The sequence below is a fragment of the Cucumis melo genome, chromosome 4 (assembly GCF_025177605.1).
Source record: "Cucumis melo cultivar AY chromosome 4, USDA_Cmelo_AY_1.0, whole genome shotgun sequence".
Taxonomy (NCBI): Eukaryota; Viridiplantae; Streptophyta; class Magnoliopsida; order Cucurbitales; family Cucurbitaceae; genus Cucumis; species Cucumis melo.
The window spans coordinates 7,999,438-8,009,165 of record NC_066860.1 but is presented as its reverse complement, the minus strand read 5'-3'; the positions used below and the strand labels follow the sequence as shown (position 1 = coordinate 8,009,165).

Genomic DNA, 9,728 nt, shown 5'->3' with positions numbered 1-9,728 from the left:
AATTCCTTTGTTTCCAGCAAAAGGAAACCCAAATTTTGCATTAATACAAACAATTTTATTTGTAGAAAAGAAGAAGACATAAAACCCGCATAAGGAAGAAAATGGAAAATGGCATATAGGGAGCCGACAATGTTACCTCACATGACAGTGGAGTTAGCGAATTAATCCCTGAAAGTAATGGAGAGAAAAAAAGAAACAAGTTAGGTCGTAAAAAATATGTGTAAGTAGGAGAAATCAAAAGTTTGGGAGAGGTACCATTTTAATAATCGAAGTACACACAAACACATACTAAAAAAGTGAAGGACAAACAAATAACTCAAAAAAAGGTTAAAGTATGGGGAATGGGGAAGCCTTAGAGTAAGCAAGTTCGCTATTGTAGTCGAACTTCATTTTTAGGATCATGTACAAGATAAATTATGTATTTAAACGGGGTACACACAATATGGAAAAATAAAACATTGTTTCCCAAGTATGGGTATCAATGTGAAGTGTGTATGGAAATGCAAGAGAGAAGTATAAAAACAAAATTTCCATAACAGGCCAGGCCAGCAAAATAATAGGAAATATGTATACAGATTTGAGAAAAGAAAGTAGGAAGAAGAGGGTGATCAATTTATCATAAAAGTAGGGAAAAATAACTAGGCGGAAATAATAGAAAAAAATCAATGTCATTACTAAAATTTATGGATAAGCAAAGGAACAACAAATTAAGAACCAAAAGGATATACTAACGAAGTGAAGTTGTGCAAAGAAGAGTGAGGATGCAACAAATACAAATGTGGGACAACAATTTATAATGAATGAAAGTAGCAATTAATGATGCACATATATTTTTCAACCAACAAGATCCCAGTAAAAATGGTAAGACATCAAATCAGGAAAGGGAGAAAACAGTCAAGGTACAACCAAAGAGTGCAGCATAGGTGTTGAAAAACAATCCAGTAGGGGTGGAGACTATGTTATGAAATTATAAGAATGAGTAGTAATTAATGGCAAACACAAACAAATTAGGCATTGGCACTCTATTCATGCCAATGATACATGATAATGTTTAACATAAAGAGGATGGAAATGACCAAATACATACAAAACACAGAAAATTAACAAAATTAATTGTAAAGCACATAGAAAAAATAATTATTCATCAACAATACATAAATAACATAAACACAGAAAGGGCTTCATAAGAAGTCACAAATGATTTCGATAAAATAATTGAAACACACAAAATCACAAAATTAATCGTAGAACACATAGAACAAATAGTTATTGATTATGTTATACATAAATAACATAAAGATAGAAAAGGCTTTATAAGAACATAAAAATGATTCTGACAAAATAATTGGAAATGCATAAAAAAAAGAGTTAGACACAGAGACCTCATCATCAGCTTAAATTGGAATTTTACAAACTAGATTAAAGACCGGCCACCTTGCCATGCTCCGTCGTTACCCCTACCAAACTCACGTGTAGCAACTATTCTTTGAGGACTAGATCGTCTGCTTCGAAGGCCATTGCAAAAAAAATTTGGAGACTATGCGTTTCACACAACCATTCAACGAAACTTTTTATATTGGAACCCTAAAGCCTTTCGGAGGCAACAATGAAATGCAACCATCAACGAAAGGCCTTTGGATTTTCAAGATTTGAGAAGCCGAAAAGGAAAAGGTAGGAGATGAAGGTATAGAAAACGAAAGTCGGATTGGAAAAGAAATAATTAAAGAAAATGTTGATATAAACTTTTTACCAAGAAGAAGAGGATGATAGAGATGAAAGGATGACGAAGATGAGGGAAGAAGATGATTTGACCATGGAGTACGAGAGGGATAAAGACGAATTACGGCCAACAAAAACAGGGATTATGGAAAAGAGTAAGGAGGAGTGAACAAACGGTTGAGGGGGATTAGGGTAAGGGATATGGGGGAAATAAAATGGGGTATGGGGGCTAAGTAACCCTATTCCCCCTCTTATCATTACTTGGGCCTCCAACAAGGAGTAGGCTTAGCTTACTCTTAACCTCCCTTAACCTTTCTTAATCCCCCTTAATCCCCCCATCAAACAGCCCCTTAGTGGTTGCCTCAAACATAACCTTTAATAGATCATCAACCTACTTAGCATACTAAAGAACAACAATAACAACACATAATAATATCAACAACAACAAAAACAAGAAGATCAACACCCACATTTACCACAACCACGACAAGGACATATATGCTAAAAAAAGTTCTATGGTTTACATTATTAGTACACATTACAAGAATTTTTCCTTTTGCCGACCAAAATAAATGTCGGCCAATGTCCACAAAACGTCAACCTAAGTTTTGTTGGTACATTTTTTTGCATCGGCAAGAACGTTTTTGTATCCATGTCGGAAGAAGTTCTTGCTCATGAAATTAAGCTTCGTCAGCATAAGTACCTTTTCCTCGACGTAGATGGTTGCGTTGGTGTACAAGTTTTGTCAATGAAAATGAACGGCGTCGGTATAATACCTTTGTAAGATTTTGAAAAGAGAAAAGGAGTTGGTAAGTTTTTGAAAGGATATTCTTTGAAAAGATAAGTTAAAGGATAAGTGACATGGCTTGTGCGACATTGAAGCTAAGGTGGAAATTGTGGTTAAGTTTAAAGGTTTGATTGTTAAGTATTAAGCAAAGAATGAGACCTAGGTTTGACTTTAAGAAAGGTGGGAAGGTTATTTTCGAAGAGATTCTTGACAGTCTTTACTTTTAGAAGTTTAAAGGACACTGTACAAGAAATTTTAAGCTAAACTTTTGAGGTAAGATAGTTAAGACAATTTGAAGTATGTTTGTAGAAGGAATTTTACCATTTTTGGGTATGGATCAAAAGTTATAAGCATTGAAAGTTGATTGATGAATTTTGAAAATTTCACAATTTCTCGGAAAACATTGAGTGGTTGAGCAACTAGGCATGGAAAGGTGGGACGTGTGCATGCAAGGAAGGTATGGAAGTTATTTTGGTTGTTTTAAGACACACAACACAACCATGGCACAACTGAGCAGAAAGGACGCACTCAGGCTACACGTAAGGGTTAGTACTCACATGAAGGACAAAGCACATTAATAAGCACCCACTATGTTTGTTAGATGTCGATCCTTTCAAATACTCACAAAGAAAGCTACTTAGGTCAAATCTAGAACCTATGATGGTCACTCTTAGATTCTAGGATAACTCACTCCAGAAATAGTTTGATCAAGACTAATCAAAAGAAATGATTTTTAACATCAAATCTAAAGCAAGATTTGAAAAATAAATAACACCAAAAGGGTTGAATAAGCACAAGCCTTTTAATGTTGATATTATACTTTTTCAAGAGCATTACAAGTCATTATATAGGTTAAATGGTCATGCATTAGGTGGAAGCCCAATAATCACACTTAAATGCTAATTAAAGACAATACATGTATCACACCCCCTCCCGGACTACCTGCTACCTTAGACCGAAAGATGGCGTGAAGCCGACGAACAATGATTTTCTGTACCTGTATCTGTCGACTCTGCTTAAAACTTTCATGTGATGAACTTGCCAATCTAGTATATAAACTATTGTACATGTCACAAAACACAGCGGATCCTAGGCTAGTCAAACACAGCTAGTCAAACACATACATGAAGTGTACCTCAAAATTTACCGATTTCACGAGTAAACCTAAAGACACCTTAATCAAAATATAACCAACAAAATTTACACAACTACAGCTCCTAAAGCTTATACAAACTGTGGAGTATCTATAACATACAAGGGTGTATATACATCACAACACAACAGACTCTATGCCCAACTCAAAACACGTACTGGCAATCGATAATGAAGCTTCCGCAGACTAAGACAGTCTATCAGGCACCGGGAACTCGATCTCTACCTGGAAAATGGGTAAAACATTTTGGAAAGGGTGAGCTATGAAGCTCAGTGAGTGACTCAGTTTAAAACTATGAATTTAAAGATAAGAGCACGTGAAAACTTTACACATACAAATCTGTTTATACAAGTCGTAAATGTAAATGTGTAGTAGTAAGAATAGCTTCCTTAAATACTCAGCATGTTCATCATTGAAATCTAGCAAGGCATATCAAGTATATCGAAGCATTTTAACTAACATGACGAATCTACGTTGTGTAGGGTACACCTAGTACAACAACGTTTACAAGCACTACGATGTAGTGGGGCCCGCCCAGCACTCTCATCGTCTTTGTCGTAGTAGAGCCCGCCCACCACTCACGATAACCTCGTTGTTACGGAGTACACTCAACGTCAACAACGGAATCTAACCAGTGTGCACACGGTAATCTCTAGCCTCAGGCTCAAGATCTCAGTCATGTAGTTAATGAAAATTTCATAAATCATCTTAAAATATTAAAACATGCCTGCTTATAAATTTTACACAAAGCTCGAACTTTACTCAGCTCTTTCGTGGAAAATTGTAGTTCTTAAAACAAAACTTCATACTAATTCATGCTTTGCTTAAAATATTGTGGTTTAAATACTTTCCAAACATTTAATATCTACATGTTAGCATAAATTTCTTTAAGAAATCTAGTCTCCAAATGTATACTTGGAAATAGTCATGAAATTCAAATACCTTTCATGGCTTCGTAAACAAACATTTATCACATTCAATCATAATAACAATTATGGAAAATATTTCAAAGTTGGTTTTGTCACTCACAGTCTTGGGCTAGATCCTTGGTCTATAAGCTCGGTTTAATTCTTCTCGGCCTGCCAACAACCCAACCGAGTATTAAAACTCTAAACATTCTGGTTTCCTAAAGATATACATAACATGTCGCACCAAAGATGACGCTCACGAAAACAAAGCTTAAGAAATAAAATCCTATTTCAACAATTCTCTAAAATTTCCAGATTTCTAACATAAACTTCAAAGGACTATAACTTTCTCAATACTTAACCAACATTAGTGTTCTTTATATCAAAATCTTTATTTTGAGATCCTCTAAAACTTACCTGAAGACATATAAATCTGATTCCCCGTGCATAAACACATATAACCCTCAAAACCAAACCACTTCCAGAATCGCGCGCACACGACCTCTTTAACTTGTCCCTACAATTTAACTGATTTTTAGTCATATTTGGTTTACAATTTCTTCATGAAAGTTGTAGTAAATTGAATAATATTTCCAACCATACTAAATAGAGATTCTAACTCCACCGATACACTCTGAAATACAAGAAAAACCAGAGACCTCCTGATTTCGAGTGAAAACCAACTGCCTTGTTTTCTTCATCAAAAAGCACCAAATGAATATCCGAATTTGCTCCAACGTTCTTCATAAAGTTTGTCTGAAAATGAGTTAACTTTCAGTAAATGTAAATCTCACCTCTTAATTCCTTTTGAAGAGTTCAAACCGAATTAAAAACCAGTGATGTGTAGAATGAACTAAAATTCAGCCATGGATACACTTTGCTTGAGTTCTCCTCCTCTTCTTCAACCTCAAAATTCTAGTAAAATTTCTCTTCTTCTTCCAAACTCTCTCTTAGAAGTTCTCTGCAAATTGAAGAAGGAAAAAGAAAAAAAAAATGGAAGTTGGATGTCTTCAAAAATCTTGGTGGTTAAGGGAAGAGAAGAAGAAGAAGAAAAGAAAAAATGAAATTTTCTTCTCCTTTTCTTCTTTTTATCCTTTCTTTTCTTTCTTTTCTGTACTTTATTTAATAAAACTATTTAATATATAAATATATATATATATATATATATATATATATTTACACTTAATTTCCATTTTCTTTTTCTTTTTTTTTTCTTTCCACATTTAAAGAAATTAAACCAAGAAAATATCGGGTTTACAACTTACCTTCCCTTTAGAAAATTTCGTCCTCGAAATTTAGAATGTCCTTAATTGAAAAGTATCGGATATCTCTTCTTCATCTGATATTCTGGTTCCCAAGTTGCCTCCTCCTCTCCATGATGTCTCCACAAAATCTTTATGAGTGGAATCGTTTTGTTTCTCAAAACTTGTTCCTTTCTGTCGAGAATCTGAACTGGTTCTTCAACATAACTCAAATCTTCTTTTAATTCAATGGGTTGCTCTTGCAACACATGTGATGGATCTGGTATATATTTTCTTAACATGGATACATGGAAAACATCATGTATTCGTGCAAGTTCTATTGGCAACTCAAGTCTATACGCTGCTGGTCCCACTCGTTCCGTTATCTGATATGGCCCAATATATCTAGGACTTAACTTAACTTTTCTTTCGAAATGAATAACACCTCGCCATGGAGATAATTTCAAGAAAACTTGATCTCCAACTTGGAATTCTAGGTTTCTTCGTCGCTTATCCGCATAACTTTTCTGTCGATCTTGGGCTTTCCTCAGATTTTCTCTGATCAACTTAATATTATTTGTCGTAATCTGAACCAACTCAGGACCTACTAACTTCCGCTCTCCCACTTCGTTCCAGCACACAGGAGTTCTGCATGGTCTCCCGTATAAGGCTTCATATGGTGCCATACCGATACTAGACTGATAGTTATTATTATAAGCAAACTCCATAAGTGGCAAGTGGGTATCCCAACTTCCTTTAAGTTGTAGGACACATGCTCTCAACATGTCCTCTAAAGTTTGGATGGTCCTCTCGGACTAACCATCTGTTTGGGGATGAAATGATGTACTAAACTTTAGCCCTGTTCCCATTGGTTTCTGTAAACTAGGCCAAAAGTTAGAAGTAAACCTCGGATCCCTATTTGAAACTATGGACACTGGTACTCCATACTGACTCACAATCTTATCAACATATAATCTCGCTAGCTGGTCTAACGTAGATGTCATTTTAATCGGTATAAATCGTGTCGTCTTGGTGAGTCTGTCTACTATTACCCATATACCATCATGTCCACTGGATGTACGAGGTAATCCAAATAGAAAATCCATAGTAATATGCTCCCATTTCCACTCTGGCACTGGCAAACGATTAAGAAATCCTCCTGGCCTCTGTCTTACTGGTTTAACCTGTTGACAAATCAAACATCTATCAACATATTCAGCTATCTCTTGGTTCATTCCAGACCACCAATAAGTCTTCTTTAAAGTTCTGTACATCTTGATGCTACCTGGATGCATAGCGTAAGCTGAACTGTGAGCTTCTTCTAGAATAGCATTCTTAAGCTCACTGATATTCGGAACACATAATCTTCCCTGTTTAACAATGGCTCCATCTATTCTCAACTCAAACTCCACCTCTAAGCCTTTCTTGGATTTCTCAAACTTCTTCTGTAAATTACTGTCTTCTGACTGTCTTCTTACAATCTCAGTTACTAGAGAAGACCGAACCTGAAATTGAGCTAAGAGACTTCTTGAATCCTCTGTAGTTACTACTGCCTTGGAACCTCTTAACTCATTCAACAAAGCTACTCGAATACCACACAAGGCACTCTTCGGAAGTCTTGACTTCCTACTTATGCATCTGCTACTACGTTGGCCTTACCTGGATGATACTCTATAGTACAATCATAATCTTTAATCAGTTCTAGCCATCGCCTTTGTCTCAGATTTAGCTCTTTTTGATAAAAAATATACTTCAGGCTTTTATGATCTGTGAAAATATGGCACTTTTCCCCGAACAAATAGTGTCTCCAGATTTTTAGTGCTAAAACAACTGCTGCTAGCTCAAGATCATGGGTAGGGTAATTACACTCATGCTCCTTCAACTGCCTTGAAGCATAAGATATTACATTTCCATCTTGCATAAGCACACAACCTAATCCTAGCCTTGAAGCATCACAATAAATCACATAGTCCTTCCCTGTTACAGGAAGTGCCAAAATAGGTGCTGTAACTAGTCTTTTCTTCAATTCCTGAAAACTTTGCTCGCATTTATCTGACCACTCAAACTTAACATTCTTCCTTGTCAAAGCGGTCAAAGGCAATGCCAATTGAGAGAAATCCTCAATAAAACGCCTATAGTATCCTGCCAAACCCAGGAAACTACGTACTTCTGTGGCACTAATTGGTCTTTCCCAATTGACAATTGCTTCTACTTTTTGTGCATCGACACTAACTCCTTTTGCTGAAACTACATGCCCGAAAATACTACTTGTTCCAACCAGAACTCACATTTGCTGAACTTAGCGTATAACTATTTTTCATGTAGAGTCTGTAGAACAATCCTCGATGTTCCTCATGAGATTCTCTGTCAACCGAGTAAACTAATATATCATCAATGAACACAATCACAAACTGATCTAAATACCGATGGAAGATTCTGTTCATAAGATCCATGAAAACCGCTGGCGCATTCGTTAAATCGAATGGCATAACTCGAAACTCATAATGCCTATACCTCGTTCTAAATGCTGTCTTAGCAATATCTGATTCTCTAACCTTCAACTGGTGGTATCCTGACCTTAAGTCAATCTTAGAGAACAACGCTACTCCCCTTAGTTGATCAAATAAGTCATCGATGCGTGGTAAAGGATACTTGTTACGTATTGTAACCTTGTTTAACTGTCTATAGTCAATACATAATCTGAGGGTACCATCTTTCTTTTCCATAAAAAGCACTGGTGCTCCCCACAGCGAAACACTAGGCCTGATGTATCCCTTGTCAACTAGTTCTTGTAACTGCATCTTCAATTCTTTTAGCTCGCTTGGAGCCATTCTATACGGGGCCTGTGAAATAGGTGCTGTTCCTGGTAATAATTCAATGGTGAACTCAATCTCTCTATCGAGTGGCAAACCTGACAGATCATCCGGAAATACATCAAGAAACTCTTTCACCACAGGAACATCTTCTGGCTTTAGCTTTTCTCTCTGCACTACTACAATGTGTGCAAGAAATGCTGTGCAACCCTTCCTCAGTAATTTCTTAGCTTTCAAAATTGAGATTAAACTTCTAGAAACGGCCTTCCTCATACCTCTAAAAACCACTTCAGCAAAGCCTGGTTTTCTGAAAACCACTTCCTTCCTATGGCAATCCATAGATGCATAGTGAGCAAATAAGAAATTCATTCCCAAAATTACATCTAACCTCTGCAACTCTAGTGGTAGCAAGTCCACTAGCAAACTGATACCTTCTACTAAAACTTCACAATTACGTAACACCTCATTAACAAGTAAAACGTCACCAACTGGAGTGTATATAGCTAACCCCTCAGATAAAGGCTCTAGCATCCTATTCAACTTAGTCAGAAATATACTAGAAACAAAGGAATGCGTAGCACCTGGATCAAATAAAACATCTGCAGGTACATTACAAATAAGAATCGTACCAGTAATAACGTCTGGTGCGTCCTCCGCTTCTTGTTGAGTCATAGCATAGACTTTTCTTCTCCTTTTCTTCTTTTTATCCTTTCTTTTCTTTCTTTTCTGTACTTTATTTAATAAAACTATTTAATATATATATATATATATATATATATATATATATATATTTACACTTAATTTCCATTTTCTTTTTCTTTTTTTTTCTTTCCACATTTAAATAAATTAAACCAAGAAAATATCGGGTTTACAACATGCATGGGTGGAAGCCTAATAGCCATCCAAATACACTTAAATTCCTTTTGAAGAAAACAAAACCTACGAACTTAAAACAAGATTGCATATTAAATTAAAGGCCAAATTGAAAAACTAAAAAAATGTAGAAAGTCTTCACAATGCCTTAAATAACTCCTCTAAAACTTTTTCCATGTCATCTTTAATCAATTCTCATCTTGACTCATTGAACTAGTATTGTAAATAATTTTT

At 35.7% G+C, this 9,728-nt stretch overlaps 1 long non-coding RNA gene across 3 annotated transcripts; it reads right to left on the bottom strand.

Annotated features, from left to right (window-relative positions):
- Positions 1 to 3,529: 3,529 nt before the first annotated feature.
- Positions 3,530 to 5,597, bottom strand: LOC127148864 (uncharacterized). Of its 3 annotated transcripts, none has more exons than XR_007820057.1 (3): positions 5,166 to 5,597; positions 4,985 to 5,084; positions 3,530 to 4,738 (listed from the first exon to the last, which is right to left on the bottom strand). It is a non-coding gene; the product is annotated as an uncharacterized LOC127148864 (long non-coding RNA). The 3 variants fall into 3 exon arrangements; XR_007820056.1 differs by having other exon boundaries at positions 5,227 to 5,597; XR_007820055.1 differs by having other exon boundaries at positions 4,985 to 5,597.
- Between the last annotated feature and the right edge of the window lie 4,131 nt (positions 5,598 to 9,728).